Raw genomic sequence first — 15,450 nt, 5'->3', positions numbered from 1 at the left:
TGCCCCTTAAATAACTCGTGTTATCATCTCTATTTGTGTCACAATAGTTTACATGTTTCATATGTTAAGGATCGGGTTTATCCATATTTTATTTAAGATAAGTTTGCATTTCATGCATCACTGAGATGAGTCTGTCATGCTATCTCTTGTACTATCTCTTTTTGGGACTTGATAACACCATTTCAATAATCTCATCAAAAGAAATACCAAATATTTCTTTCCCTATAACCTGAAAGAGGTTGACAAAATTAATTTTTCTCCATCTAAAATGGTTGAAATGATTCTCTAAAACTGATTGGACCTTAAGGAGTCTTTAGAGAGACTTAATATTACTGTTTCACATTCTGTAATGATTTCTTCTTGAGTTAACTGATAATTCATATTTTTCTAAAAAGCATCCATGCTACCTAATTCATCACTTTTATTATAAAATAATTAACAATATCCTCTTTCTTACCTTTTAGTACCTGGCAGCACTGCTCCTCTGTGTTTTTCATTCTTGCTGTCTGTGCTTTCGTCTGGATATTTTCCACTGAGCTATGATCCAGCTGACTAACCCTTTTTTCTACTGACAAGAATTGGCCGTTAAGCTAATTTACTGAGTTCTTAATTTCAGTTGTTAATTCTACAATTTAACAATTTCCATTTTTAATTGTTTCCCATTGCTGCTGTAATGAATTTCAACCAACTCGGTGGTTTAAAACAACACAAATTTATGGTCATACAGTTTTTTAAATGTAACATCATGTATTCATGGATCGAGATGTGGGCATCCGTTGGGGGAGGGAGGCATTGTCCTGCCCAACACTATCTCCCCTCTGGCCTCTAAAGATTCACATCTGTTCCACAGGGAAAATACATCCATTCCATCTCAGGGTCACCAAAAGTCTCACCCCATTACGGCATTAACTCCACGATCAAAATTTTATCTAAATCTCATCAGTGCACAAGTCCTAAATCCTTGCATCTAAAAAACTTAAAATTTAAGATGAAGGTCTGGGTACACCCACCTCGTGTCAAAATCAGTCTTGATCTGTTAAAGTCAAGAAACATGTTCTTGTGCCCCAGATGAAAGAGGGAGACACGATAGAGTAACAGTTACAGATATTTCCATTCAAAAAGGAAAAGAGGTGGAAAGGAAACAGAAGTCCCCGCTCCCGTGCAATTCTGCCATCTGGATCTCAGACGGCCTGGGAATGATGGCTGTGACTCACAGCATCGTCCTCCGGCATGTGGCTTCACCTCAGAAACCATCCTTCTTTTTAAACAAAGGAAGCATATGTTTGCAGCTGAGTAGCATTTAGAGCTGGTTTTATGCCTGTGAAATCCTTAGGGTCCAACAGCCTTCTTTATCTTTGGACCCTTTGGTACAAGCTGGCAGGCAGCTTTCCTGCTGGTAGAATATTTTTTTTCTTTTTCTTTCTTTTTTTTTTTTTTGAGACGAAGTCTTGCTCTGTTGCCAGGCTGGAGTGCAACGGCCCAATCTTGCCGCACAGCAACCTCTGCCTCCTGGGTTCAAGCCATTCTCCTGCCTCAGCCTCCTGAGTAGCTGGGACTACAGGCTGCGCCACCACACCCAGCTAATTTTTGTATTTTTAGTAGAGATGGGGTTTCACATGTTGGCCAGAATGGTCTCAACCTCTTGACCCCGTGCTCCACTGGCCTCAGCCTCCCAAAGTGCTGGGACTACAGGCGTGAGCCAACGTACCTGGCTGGAGGACTATTTTTAATAACCTTGTAGCTCTTTGTGGGGATTAACTCCATTAGGCAAGGGGCTCCTCTGCAGATGCCCCCGATAATCATCTGTATTTGTGGCTTCTGCTGAGATGGCTGAGGGGAATCCAGAAGCCACACGCCTACTCTCTTCAAAGAGCTTCCAGTGTGACCAAATACTCTGACCCTTGATTCTTGGAAGCCACTAGCACAAATGTTATTCAGCCACACCTGTGGCTCTCTGCAGACAGTTCTGTTCTGACGTTTCCTGAATCTCTTAATGGAAGCACGGATTGCAATCTCAGTAGCCTGCGAAGTCCCAAAAAAACAGCAAGTCCTGGTTCCTTTTTGGTTAGCAGCCCTTGCTTCAATCTATCCTTTTTCTTTTCACATTTTACTATGAGTAGCAAGAAAAACCAACAAGCAAACCCCCACACCATCAACACTTCACTTAGAAATCTCCTCAGTTAAATATCTAAGTTCATTGTCGGACATTCTGCTCTCCCCACAATTGCAGGCTCAGTCCAGCTGAGCTCCCGGCTGCTATTTGACAAAGATCAACTTCCCTCACGTTCCTTAACACCTTTCTTTTTCTTTTTTTTTTTTTGAGACGGAGTTTCGCTCTTGTTACCCAGGCTGGAGTGCAATGGCGTGATCTTGGCTCACCGCAACCTCCGCCTCCTGGGTTCAGGCAATTCTCCTGCCTCAGCCTCCTGAGTAGCTGGGATTACAGGCACGCGCCACCATGCCCGGCTAATTTTTTGTATTTTTAGTAGAGACGGGGTTTCACCATGTTGACCAGGATGGTCTCGATCTCTTGACCTCGTGATCCACCCGCCTCGGCCTCCCAAAGTGCTGGGATTACAGGTGTGAGCCACCGCGCCCGGCCCTTAACGCCTTTCTCACATCCTTGTGAGTCCTCCCCAGCCATGCCTTCAGTGCTCATATTTCTGCCAACTTCATATGCAGGGCGATTTCGTCTCCTCTAGAGTGACAAGGGCTTCCTCTACCATGCTGATGTCTTCTGGGCCTTGACGAATGTCACCCTTGGCATCCATGTGTCTACAACAGCCTGTCCAAGGAAATCTTGTTTTTTTCTATCACGTCCTCAACCTTCCCCCAGCCTCTTCCTATTGTCCAGCTCCAAAGCCATGTCACCTCTTTAGTCTTTCGTTAGGCCAGAACCACACCTTCAGATACCAAAATCTGTATTTTTTTTTAATTGCTGTTATTCCAAATTACCCCAAACTTGACAGCTTAAAACAACACGAATTTATTATCTTCCATATATACTTAGAAAAGTCCAACATGGACCCGAACGGGTTAAAATCAAGGTATTGGCAGGGGTGCATTCACTTCCACAGTCTCGAGGGGAGACTTGGCTTTGCTGCATTTTTCAGGGTTAATAGCTTGCCTGCATTATTTGGCTCGGGGACCGACTCTCTCTTCAAAGCCAAGAATAGCCGTCCAAGTGTTTCTCACATCACATCAACTCTTCTTTCTCCGTCTTCCACATGTAAGGAACTCTGTAATTACCTAAATAATCCAGGATAACATCCTTCGGCTGTGGTCAGCTGGCGAGCAGTTTTTCTTCCATATGCAATCTTAATCACCTCTTGCCATGTGACACAGCCCATTCCCACGTTCTGAGTGCCACGACGTGGCACCTTTGGGAAGTCGTCACCCGGCCTTTGCCCACCATCCCATTGGATCCTTCGTGGTTTCCACTTCTCCACTGAATTTCTTCAGACACTTTAACGTGTGAATCACAATTTTGTTAACAACAGTGTCAAGTGTCCCTGATATCTGGGTCGTCTGTGGGACCGAGTTTGATTGCTGCTTGTTCCCTTTGCCCCGTCTCATATACAGGCTTCCTTTCTGTTGAAAGCTGGAGAAGACACATGAAAGCTCCTGAGACTCGGGCAGTGGCCGCCGTCCTCTATGGAGAGTTCTGTGTCCTCTTTTACATAAATGGAGCCAACAGATCACTTTAATCCAAACACGGACTGAGATGTTCAAAGAATGAGTTGAAATCTCTGCGAAGCTCAGGCTACATCTGGTTCACCCGACTTTTAGAATAACCAGAGAGCCCAGCTGAGACAGCAGGGTGCATATTAGTGCCCCCTGTGACTGGGTGCTTATTGCAAAATTGCTAGTTGAACAGAGATCTGAATGGGGTGAAGGTATTCCATGAACCTGTCTGGAGGAAAGGTGTCCCCTGCAGAGGGAGCAGGTCAACCAAAGACCTGGGGGTGGCTGGGTGCAGTAGCTTGCGCTTGTAAGCCCAGCACTTTAGGAGGCTGAGGCGGGTGGATCATCTGAGGCCAGGAGTTCAAGACCAGCCTGGCCAACATGGTGAAACACTGTCTCTACTAAAAATATAAAAATTAGCTGACTGTGGTGGCATGTGCCTGTCATCCCAGCTACTCGGGAGGCTGAGGTGGGAGAATCGCTTGAACCTGGGAGGCAGAGGTTGCAGTGAGCAGAGATCATGCCACTGCATTCCAGCCTGAGCAACAGAGTACAACTCTATCTCAAAAAAAAAAAAAAGAAGAAAAGAAAAGACCTTGGAGTGGGGACCAGCTGGTGGCACACAAGGAATGGGTGAAGGTGGGGGTGGAAAGGGGTTAGCTGGAGGTAAAGACTGAGCCATAGAGACAGAGCAGGTGGTGCAGGGCCTGGCTGCCCGTTCAAGGGCGCCTGCTTCTCCTCTAAGTGAGACAAGAGCTCTTGGAGGGTTTTGGGCAGAGGAGTCACGCAGACCGAGTCGATACTTTAAAACACCTGTGGGTGATGGTGTGGATGTGGCGAGCAGAAGAACAGGGCCATGCAAGGCGGCGACGGCAAGGCCCGGTGAGAACCCATGGCATCCTGGCTTCTAGTGAATGCAGTGGCAAGAGATGGCCATGCTGTCAAGGTGGGTCCTCCCAGCACCCAGACCTGATTCCACACAGCCCCACCCGTCCCCTAAGCAGACGGGCTCCCCACATCCCCATGCTGCAGGGAACTCCCTCCTGCTGTGCCCTCCCCATCACTGCCCCCTGTGCAGACCTCCTGTATCCCAGCGTCCCCATCACTGCCCCCTGTGCAGACCTCCTGTATCCCAGCGTCCCCATCACTGCCCCCTGTCCAGACCTCCTGTATCCCAGCGTCCCCATCCCTGCCCCCTGTCCAGACCTCCTGTATCCCAGTGTCCCCATCACTGCCCCCTGTGCAGACCTCCTATACCCCAGCTTCCTCTCTGGATAGTCTCACTTTCCTCTGGTTTAGTTCCAGCTGAGAACACCACCCACCCTGTGTTCCTGTCCATTTGGGACAATTTGACTCACGCGCCTGCAACCCCGGCCTGGCATTCAGGGCAGTGTTCCTGGATACTTTTGCTATTTTCTTCCTCACTTAAAAATCCCAGCTCCTCTGAGGGTGTGTGGTTCCATCCGTTGTCATCCTCTGCTGAAGAAGTGGACCCACCTTCCCACCTTGGCCTCATGTCCACCTTCATTGTCCTCCCTGACTTCAGCACCTCTGGGGAGTGGCCTCTGCTCGCCCCACCAGCCATGTCATCCGTACCCACATCCCTTCCTCCATCGTATCCCGGGCACCCTCGTCTTCAGAACTCCAAGAGCCTCTTAGCCTTAGTTCACTACGTCTCTTCCCACACCCCTGTCCTGACCCTACTTCATAATCTTCCTGGCCCAAATCAAGCTCCCTTCATTTGGGTGTGGAATGAGTTGACCACCAACCACTTTTTCCAGACCTGTCTCTCCCTCATGTCCTGGCTTCACCCTCCGCTTCAATCAGACGCCAGGACCATCATTAGAGGCCCCGTAATGAGTCTCTGCCCCACCTCCTGTTTCCTCAGGCCCATGAGAGCCCCTGTCTGCTTCTGCCCTGCCCCCCCACCAGCTGCTGAGTGTGCTCAGTGACACATTCCGCTGCACCGGGTGGACTCACAGCAAGTCTTCAAACAGGCAGGTGAAACCCCACAGTCCTAATGTACCTGTTAAATGTTTCCCTCTCCTTTGTGCTGAAAAGCTGTTTCACCCCCCCCCAACCTCCTCAGCCCCAACAACACCCCTCCCTTCCTGAGAAAGCAGGTGCCCCCGTTTACACCTCCAAACCCACCCGACTGCCTCTCCTGTGCTCACCCTGGCAGCCTCCCCTTTTATATCCGAGGATGTGCCCTTGTTTCAGAGACCCACTCATCCCCTGCAGTCCCAGCGATAAAACTGCACACGGCTGCCATGGCCATCCAGTTAGCCCAACCTGACAGAGCTCTGTGGTTCCTCACTTGCCTCCACCTTAGGTCCTGCTGCTCTTTCCCCGAAAACACCCCAAGTCCGTTTCCTTCTCCCTACCTCAGCTGCCAGAGCCTGGCCCCGCCATCAGCCCCTCCCAGCCGGACAGATGTTACTGCTTTCCAGGTAGGGTCTCAGCCTCCACTCTTGGGAAGGGAGACACAGGAAAGGAGCCTGGTCTGGTATCCAGCAGCTCACATCCAACAGCGCCGTGAGGTCGCCTATTCCATGTTCTGGCCGTGGCTTGTGAAGGCAGCAAGAATCCCAGCTGCCCCGCGAGGCTGCCTTGAGCCGAGACGGACTTGCAGCAAGTCCAGGTTGGCCTGAAGTCAAGTTGGAACATGAGCAGGAAGTGAGAAAAGCTTCCCTGGAATTAAACGCTATTTACACTGTGTTTCCAGTGCCAGGAAAGAGCTGGCTTCAAGATGGAGCAGAGAGCAATTTTTACCAAATAAATGACGGGGATGTCATCCCCTGAGACATTTTTAAAAACCTCCTCGGCGTCTGGTTTTAATTATGCTATCTGCTTGCTATCGTCCCCAAGACAGTATTTCTCAAAATTCCAAGATATAATTTCTATTCTTTCATTGAACAAACATTTGCTACCTGCCTACACCGTAACAAGCTCTATATAGGTATTTGGGAAGGAAGGGGGCATTAGCCGTGTGCTGACAAGAAGCTGTGTACAGAAGGCTCTGTTCCACGTGCTGCCAAGGGGGTCATGGAATCCCTTGCCAAGGATCCCTCAGCTGGCACTTCCGGCTCCACACTGAGTCCTCTATGAGGGCAGTCACCATTTCTTCCTCCCTGACCAGCCATCAGTCTGTGTCATTCCCATATCAGGCTGCAGATTGACAGGGGGCTTCTCAGGGAACTGAGGGGATGGTAAGCAGGCACTGGGGGCTCCGGCCTGAGCCTGTGGCAGCAGAGTCACAAGCCCCCTGGCTGAGGAGCCTGTACGTAGACATTTAACTTTGCCTGGTCCCCAGGAATGGAAGCCAACCTTGTTCAAAGAGGATTCCACACAGGCATTATTCCTGCAAGAGGACCTGACAGGGAGGGAAAATGAGGCACCCGAGAGTGAGGGACGAGAGAAAGAGGAAGCTTGGTGTTTCAGCAACATGATACACAGTGTCTTCATTCAACGACCCATGGGGCTTCCTATGAATTATTTATTAGAATAAAATGGCTGAGCCGGCCACAGTGGCTCACACCTGTAATTGCAGCACCTTGGGAGGCTGAGGTGGGTGGATCACCTGAGGTCAGGAGTTTGAGCCCAGCCTGGTCAATACAGAGAAACCTCATCTCTACTAAAAATACAAAATTAGCCAGGTGTGATGCCGCACGCCTGTCATCCCAGCTCCCCGGGAGACGGAGGCAGGAGAATCACTTGAACTGGGAGGTGGAGGTTGCAGTGAGCTGAGAGACTGCATCATTGCCCTCCAGCCTGGGCAACAGAGCGAGACTGCATCTCAAAAACAAACAAACAACAGAAAAGAATAAAGTGGCTGAGACTTCAGCAACTCGTCACTCTAACCCTCCACACTCACATGGCTGTGGATGCTTCCAAGCCTCCTCCGCTGGCCTCTCCAGGGCCTCTCACCTGATGCACCTGTGAGGCAACCTGGAAAGGTACCTGCATATTGGAAACCAAATGGAGAAGACAGCTGTGGAAATAAAGTGAATGGGGCAATTTCAGGAGGACATCCTCAACTGGGCCAGAAGAGTTCTGTAGCAATGTCCTCAGGTGCAAACACACCACCCTTGGTGGGACTCAAACCAGGGACCACGTTGCTGAGTCTCCCTATGCCCAGAGTGAGGTGGGAGCAGGTGTACTGTGCTATTCAGAATCCACACAGGTATGTAGAGCGCTGAGCTTGTCAACCACTTGCCAGGACATTTCTAGCTCACACCAGAGGAGAGAGTGCAGGCTGGACACTCAGAGGCAAAATATGTGCTGAGCCAGGCACAGGGAGAAGAGCTGGCATGAACCGCCTTTACCAAAGCACGCACCGACCCTGTGGCAAGGCTTCCATCCACTGGATCTGATTCTCGTGACAGCCCTATGAAGTCATGGCGTCGTCCTCCACTGTGGAGCCCTAGAATTTAGGAATTCGGAACACAGGGTTCAGAGGGCTCCAGCAACGTCACCAAGACCATGTCAGAAGCAGCTGGGAGCCAGGATTTTCACAACTCCTAACCAGGTCTCTCTTCTGCAAGCTGCGGCCAAGGTGGGAGAGGATGGGCCCATAATACACAGGCAGGACTGTGGGACCAGAAAGGAAGTGAATCTGCCATGAGTCTGCAGGAAAGATGTGGCTGCTCCTGTGGTTGACCTGAGCGAGCTGCCACCAGGATCGGGGCAGGTGGAGAAATAAGAAACCTCAGAGGCAAGCAGGCTAGGAAAAGTCAGGTCTGGGTACTGGCTCTGCCCCGACATCTGTGGGGCCAAACTGGGGTGTCCAGGGGGTTTCGTATCAAATCGGCAGATGAGAGGTCTCAGGAGGTTCTGAGGAAGAAGGAGGCAAAGGCCAGGCAGGTGAGGTTCCTGTCTCAGGAGCAACGAAGCACGAAGGTCAGTTTAATGAACACACAGAAGGAGGATTTAATCCCAAACTCCACATACCACGTAACTACAGGGATTAATTACAAACCTCAGCTGAGAATAAGCCAGCTGATGACAATGAGAGCAGGGCAGGTGCCCCAGGCCCTGGAGTTTCAGATACAGCACCCAGGCAGGCCCCGGAACCCCAGCTCAGCAGCTCCCAGGCCCTCCAGTGGAGCACTGGTCTGAATAAAGGACTCTTGCTATGAACATGGACTCTGTTTCAAGGAGGGGCTGCACCTGCTGAAATTCACAAATGGGCCCATGGAAGCTGAACAGCAAACTCCTTCACCTCCTTGCCTGGAGTGGGTGCATGGATGCCAGCCTGCCTGTGATGTCACAGGACCAGCAACTGGGCAAAGGGAGCTTCAGTTTTGCGGGTTTTCACCGCTGATGCTGCTGACCCAGGGTGGGCATCGTGCAAATCAGATGCGTCCTGGAGAGTCCAGCTGAGAAGAAATGGAGAAGAGGTGGGCTGCAGAGATGGGAGGCGCATCTTGCATTTTGTTAAGAGATGGATACGGACACATCTTTACATTTTCATTAAAAAATCAATAAGTCAAGTCATAATTATTGACTTTCATTCCAGTACATCATTTACAAAATCTTTTCAGAGAACTGACCTCATTTGGCCCTCGTTGAAGGGACTGCTGGTTTCAGCACTGACAGGTCAACAGCTTGGAAGTCATCAATCCTTCCCCAATGAGAAGAAAACATGGAACATACTGAAAATCAGTAGCTTTTCTTAGGACAATCGGCGAGTTCAGGTCACAGGGCTAACCACCTTCCTGAGATCTGGAGTGATGGCTCAACCCTGGGAGCCAAAAGGACCGAGAGCTGGCTGGGACGGAAGCCACAGCAGCCACAGACTGGTAGGGCATCTAACTGGTCATTTCAATTAACTGCTGAAGGCAGAGTGAGGGCCAGTGTGAGGATGAGAAACTCCTCAAGGCCACTGTCTTAGGAAATTACATGCTTTCATGAGCATCACGTCCAGGGAGCCCCCCGGGATCTTGAGGTGGAGATCCAAGGTGGGTCCCACACATGGAGAGAGGAGCATTTGTGAGTTTCACACATGAGAGAGAGGAGCACTTGTGAGTCCCACACATGGAGAGAGGAGCACCTGTGAGTTCCACAATGTGAGACAGGAACATTTGTGGGTCCCACACATGGGAGAGAGGAGCACTTGTGAGTCCCACACATAAGAGAGAGGAGCACTTGTGAGTCCCACACATGGGGGAGAGGAGCACTTGTGAGTCCCACACATGAGAGAGAGGAGCACTTGTGAGCCCCACACATAAGAGAGAGGAGCACTTGTGAGTCCCACACATGAGAGAGAGGAGCACTTGTGAGTCCCACACATGAGAGGAGCACTTGTGAGTCCCACACATGAGAGAGAGGAGCACTTGTGAGTCCCACACATGGAGAGAGGAGCAGTTGTGAATCCCACATATGAGAGAGAGGAGCACTTGTGAGTCCTACACATGGAGAGAGGAGCACTTGTGAGTCCCACACATAAAGAGAGGAGCACTTTTGAGTCCCACACATGGAGAGAGGAGCACTTGTGAGTCCCACACATGGAGAGGTGAGCACTTATGAGCCTCGCACATGTGAGAGAGGAGCACTTGTGAGTCTCACACATGGGAGAGAGGAGCACCTGTGAGTCCCACACATGTGAGAGAGGAGCACTTGTGAGCCTCGCACATGTGAGAGAGGAGCACCTGTGAGTCTCACACATGGGAGAGAGGAGCACCTGTGAGTCTCACACATGGGAGAGAGGAGCACGTGTGAGTCTCACACATGGGAGAGAGGAGCACGTGTGAGTCCCACACATGGGAGAGAGGAGCACCTGTGAGTCTCACACATGGGAGAGAGGAGCACCTGTGAGTCTCACACATGAGAGAGAGGAGCACTTGTGAGTCCCACACATGGGAGAGAGGAGCACCTGTGAGTCCCACACATGGAGAGGTGAGCACTTATGAGCCTCGCACATGTGAGAGAGGAGCACCTGTGAGTCTCACACATGGGAGAGAGGAGCACCTGTGAGTCTCACACATGGGAGAGAGGAGCACCTGTGAGTCTCACACATGGGAGAGAGGAGCACCTGTGAGCCTCGCACATGGGAGAGAGGAGCACCTGTGAGTCCCACACATGGGAGAGAGGAGCACTTGTGAAATGTGCTCAGAGAGCTCTATGACCAGGACTGCAATCCAACCAGGAAGACTCTCAGAGCTTCCCCGATATGAGGTGAAATAAATTCCCCAGTTCCAGCTCCCTCTAGCCTTGAGAAAGGCCATATCCAAGAGCAATGCATCCGATAAAAGCCTGAAATTTAATTGTAAAGTTACAGAATGCTTCTTTTCTACACCAACAGGGCTCCAGTATAATATCAGGGCATTACGGCAGGAAGAGCTTCAAGACAGAGACTGTCTCTGAGTTTCCACTTTGGCCACATGGTGTCGGACAAATATGAGCAGCTCTCCCCTGAAGCCCTGGAGGCTGCCCGATCTGTGCCAGTGAGTACGCGGTTGAGAAGTTGTGGCAAGGATGGCTTTCCTGTCCAAGTGTGGCTCCACCCCTTCCGCATTATCAGCATCAACAAGATGCTGTCCTGTGCCGGGACTGACGAGGCATGCAAGGTGCCTTTGGAAAGCCCCAGGGGTCTGTGGCCAGGGTCCACACTGGCCAAGTCATCATGTCCATGGGCACCAAACTGCAGAACAAGGAGCACAGGAGTGAGGTCCTACTCAGGGCCAAGTTCAAGTTCCCTGGCTGCCAGAAGAGCCACATCTCAGAGAAGTGGGGCTTTACCAAATTCAATGTCAGTGAATTTGAAGGCCTGGTGGCTGATGTGGCTCATCCCAGGTGGCTGCGGAATCAAGTATACCCCTAGTCATGGCCCTGTGGACAAGCAGTGGGCCCTGCACTCGTGAGGGCTTCCACTGTGCTGCCCCCCTCCTGATGCACACCAACAAATCCTCCTTCCTGTCCACCTAAAAACAAAATTAAAAAACTCAGCTCTGGCCAGGTGCAGTGGCTCATGCCTGTAATTCCAGCACTTCGGGAGGCCGAGGCGGGCAGATCACAAGGTCAAGAGATCAAGACCATCTGGCAAACATAGTGAAACCCTGTCTCTACTAAATATAAAAAATTAGCTGGGCATGGTGGCGCACGTCTGTAGTCCCAGCTGCTTGGGAGGCTGAGGCAGCATAATTGCTTGAACTCGGGAGGCAGAGGTTGTAGTGAGTGGAGATGGCGCCATTGCACTCCAGCCTGGCACCTGGCAACAGAACGAGACTCCTTCTCAAAAAAAACAAAAACAAAAACAAAAACAAAAAACCTCAGCTCTATAATTCTATGTTCCATGAAGTTATCCTTCAAAAGTAAACAACTAGTGACTTTCTCAGACAAACAAAAATTGATGGAATTCATCATCAGAAGTCCTGCCCACAATAAATATTAATAGAATTTCTTCAGGAAGAAATAAAGTAAAAATAATATAGCCTAGAAATGCAGACTCCACAAAAAAAAAGAAAGAAAGAACATTGGAGAAGGGATACATGAAGGTAAAACAGATTTTGTTCTTATTCTTAATTGAGCCAAGAAATAACTGTTCAAAGTAATAGTAATTATTTATTAGATTATTATAGTAAATAGAGTAATCAAATGGCAAAAGAAATGGAAGGGAGAAATTGACACTGTTCTAAGAAGCTGCACTATACAATAAGCTGTACAGTGATATTTGGAGGCAGGCTTAGGTTAGCTAAATGTGTATTGAATACTGTAGAGCAGCAGAATCGGAAAACACTATATGTACATATTTAAAGGAGTATGATAGACTGAGAGAGAAGATAAAATGGGTAGTTTTGTTTTTGTTTTTGTTTTGAGGCAGAGTCTCACTCTGTCACCCAGGCTGGAGAGCAGTGGTGCAATCTCACCTCACTGCAGCCTCCATCTCCCAGGTTCAAGCAATTCTCGTGCCTCAGCCTCCTGAGTTGCTGGGATTACAGGTGTGTGCCACCACATCCAGTTGTTTCTTTAAACATTTTTAGTAGTGATGGGGTTTCACCATGTTGGCAAGGCTAGTCTCGAACTCCTCACCTGAGATTGATCTCCCATAGTGTTAGAATTACAGGCATGTGCTACTGTACCCAGCCTAAAATAAAATCTTATAAAATGCTTAGTCAAAACCACAGAAGGCAAAAAAGAGAAAAATTTTTAAAAAAAGAAACAAAGAACACGTGTAAGTAAAACACAAACATCACAAGCATAGTAAATATTAAGAAAAATATGTAAAAATCACTTTAAATGTGAATGGTCTAAATACACCGATTGAAATACAGAGATTGTCAGAGTGGATTAAAAAACACAAAACACGAGTACATGTTATCTACAGGAGACCAACTTCACACATAAAGACTCAGATAGCTTAAAATAAAAGGGATAGAGAAAGTTTTACCATGTTTTAATACTAACTAGAAGAAAGCTGTAGTTACTTTATGAATTTCAAAAGCAAACTCCTAAACAACCAAAAATTATCAGTGATAAAAGCATCAGTTCTTCAAGAAGACATAACAATCTTAAAACTGTGTGTACCTAACAACAGAGTGTCAACACACTTCAGGGAAAGAAAAGGAAAGAAGAAATGGACAAATCCTCTATTACACTGGAAGGCTTCAACAACCCTCTGTCAGCAATTGATAGATCAAGCAAGCAGAAAATCATTACAGGTAAAGTTGACCTGAGCGGCACTCTTAATCAGCTAGCTCTCCTTGACATTTATAGAACACTTCATCCAACAATAGCAGAATACACATTCCTCTCAAGTTCACATTCAGTACTCACAAAGATGGGCCACATTCCATGCCATGAACGCACCCAAAAGACTAGGAATCAGACAAAATATGTTCTCAGAAAACAATGGGCTTACACTGGAAATCACCAGCAGAAAGCCAGCTGAAAGATACTGACATATTTGAAGATTAAATACTATTCTTCCACACATATGCCAAAGAAGAAATTATAAGCAAAATTTAAAACAATTTTGAACTAAATAAAAATAAGGGTAACATCAAAACTTGTGGGATGTAGTAAAATCAGTGATTAAAAGGAAATGCATGGGGTTAAATGCATGTCATAGAAATGAAGAAAGGTCTAAAATCAATCATCTAAGCTCCAACATTAGGAAGCTGGAGAAAGGACTACAATTGAAGCCTAGAAAGCAAGAACAGGAAAATAAATAATTTTAAACAGAGAGCACAAGTCAATGAAATTGAACCAGAAAAGCAATAGAGAAAATCAATAAAATTAAAAGTTGGTTCTTGGAAAAGTTTTGTAAAATTGATAAACTTCTAATCAGGCTAATTGAGAAAAAGAGAAGATATAAATTGCCAGTGTCATAGAAGAAATAGTGGTCATCAGTACTGGACCCAGGGACATTAAAATGGAAACAAAGGTGGTATAAACAACTCCATCAAATGTAACATCGATATTTTCAATAAAATGAACCAACGTCTTGAAAGGCACAAACCACCAAAACCCACTCAATGAGAATTAGATTGTTTGCATAGCCGTATGGCTGTTAAATAAATTAAATCAATAATGAACAACCTTTCAGCAGCAATAACAACAGCAATGACGAGACACAAAGCCCAGATAATATCGTTGGCGAACTCTACCAAACCTTTAAGGAAGCAATGATACCAGTTATCTACTGACATCGTCGGATATATGTCCCCACCCAAATCTCGTACTGAAATAGAATCTCCAGTGTTGGAGGTGGAGGCTGGTGGGAGGTGATTGGATCATAGGGGCAGATTTTTCATGCCTAGTTCAGCTTATCCCTCTAGGCACGCTCCTCGTGGTGGTGAGTGAGTGAGTTCTCCTGAGATCGGGTCTCCCTTTCTCCTGTTCCTGTTTCTGCCGTGTGACAAGCCTGCTCCGTTTGCTTTCTGCCATGACTGGAAGCATCCTGAGGGCTCCTGAGAAGCAGATGTCGCTGTGCTTCCTGTACGGCCTGCAGAACCATGAGCCAATTACACTTCTTTTCTTAGTGATGTAAATTATCCCATCTAGGATATTTCTTTATAAAACGTGAGAATGAACTAATATGGCTAAAAAACAATCTGCCTCTTCCAGAACACAGGGGAAGAACTCTTATTCTCTGAAGCCGGTCTTACAGTAATAGCAAAACCAGAAAAAGACGTAACAAGAAGAAAAACTGCAGAGAAAAATCTCTTATAATGAAATGACTGAAAAAAGTAACAGCAAGTCAAATTCAACAACGTATAAAATAACTGTGCAATGGGACTGAGTGGGATTTATCCCAGGTATGCAAGACGGCTTCAGCATTTAAAAAGCAGTCAGTGCGACTGATTATGTCAGCTGTCTATAAAAGGAAATTCATGTGATATTCACTAGTGCTAACTTTAACAAATTCCAACACCCGTTCATGACAAAAACTCTCAGCAAACTAGGAATACAGAGAAATTCCTCAACTTAATAAAGAACATCTTTTCAAAAAATTATAGCTGATATCACACAGTGGTGAGAAATTGGATGCTTTCTCCATAGGACTGGAAATAAGGCAAAAATAAGAGAATGTCTTCTCTCCACATGCTTACTCAACATCATCCTGAAAATCTTAGCAAGTGTAGTCAGATGAGAAAGGGAAATATAATGTGAGTATATACATTTGCATGGAAAACACAAAGCTGTCTTTATGCACAGGTGGCATGACATCATTCATGTAGAAAATCCCAAAGAATCCACAAAAATGCTCTTGGAACTAATAAGCAATGATAGCAAGGCCTCAGGACAAAAGACTAATACACACAA

At 47.4% G+C, this 15,450-nt stretch overlaps 1 pseudogene; it reads left to right on the top strand.

The window, feature by feature from the left end:
- The first annotated feature begins 11,053 nt into the window (after window positions 1-11,053).
- Window positions 11,054-11,546, top strand: LOC100390812 (large ribosomal subunit protein uL16-like; annotated as a pseudogene).
- The last annotated feature ends 3,904 nt before the right edge of the window (window positions 11,547-15,450 follow it).

Source organism: Callithrix jacchus, chromosome 1, assembly GCF_049354715.1.
Source record: "Callithrix jacchus isolate 240 chromosome 1, calJac240_pri, whole genome shotgun sequence".
Classification (NCBI taxonomy): Eukaryota; Metazoa; Chordata; class Mammalia; order Primates; family Cebidae; genus Callithrix; species Callithrix jacchus.
This window is presented reverse-complemented; position numbering and strand designations above follow the sequence as displayed.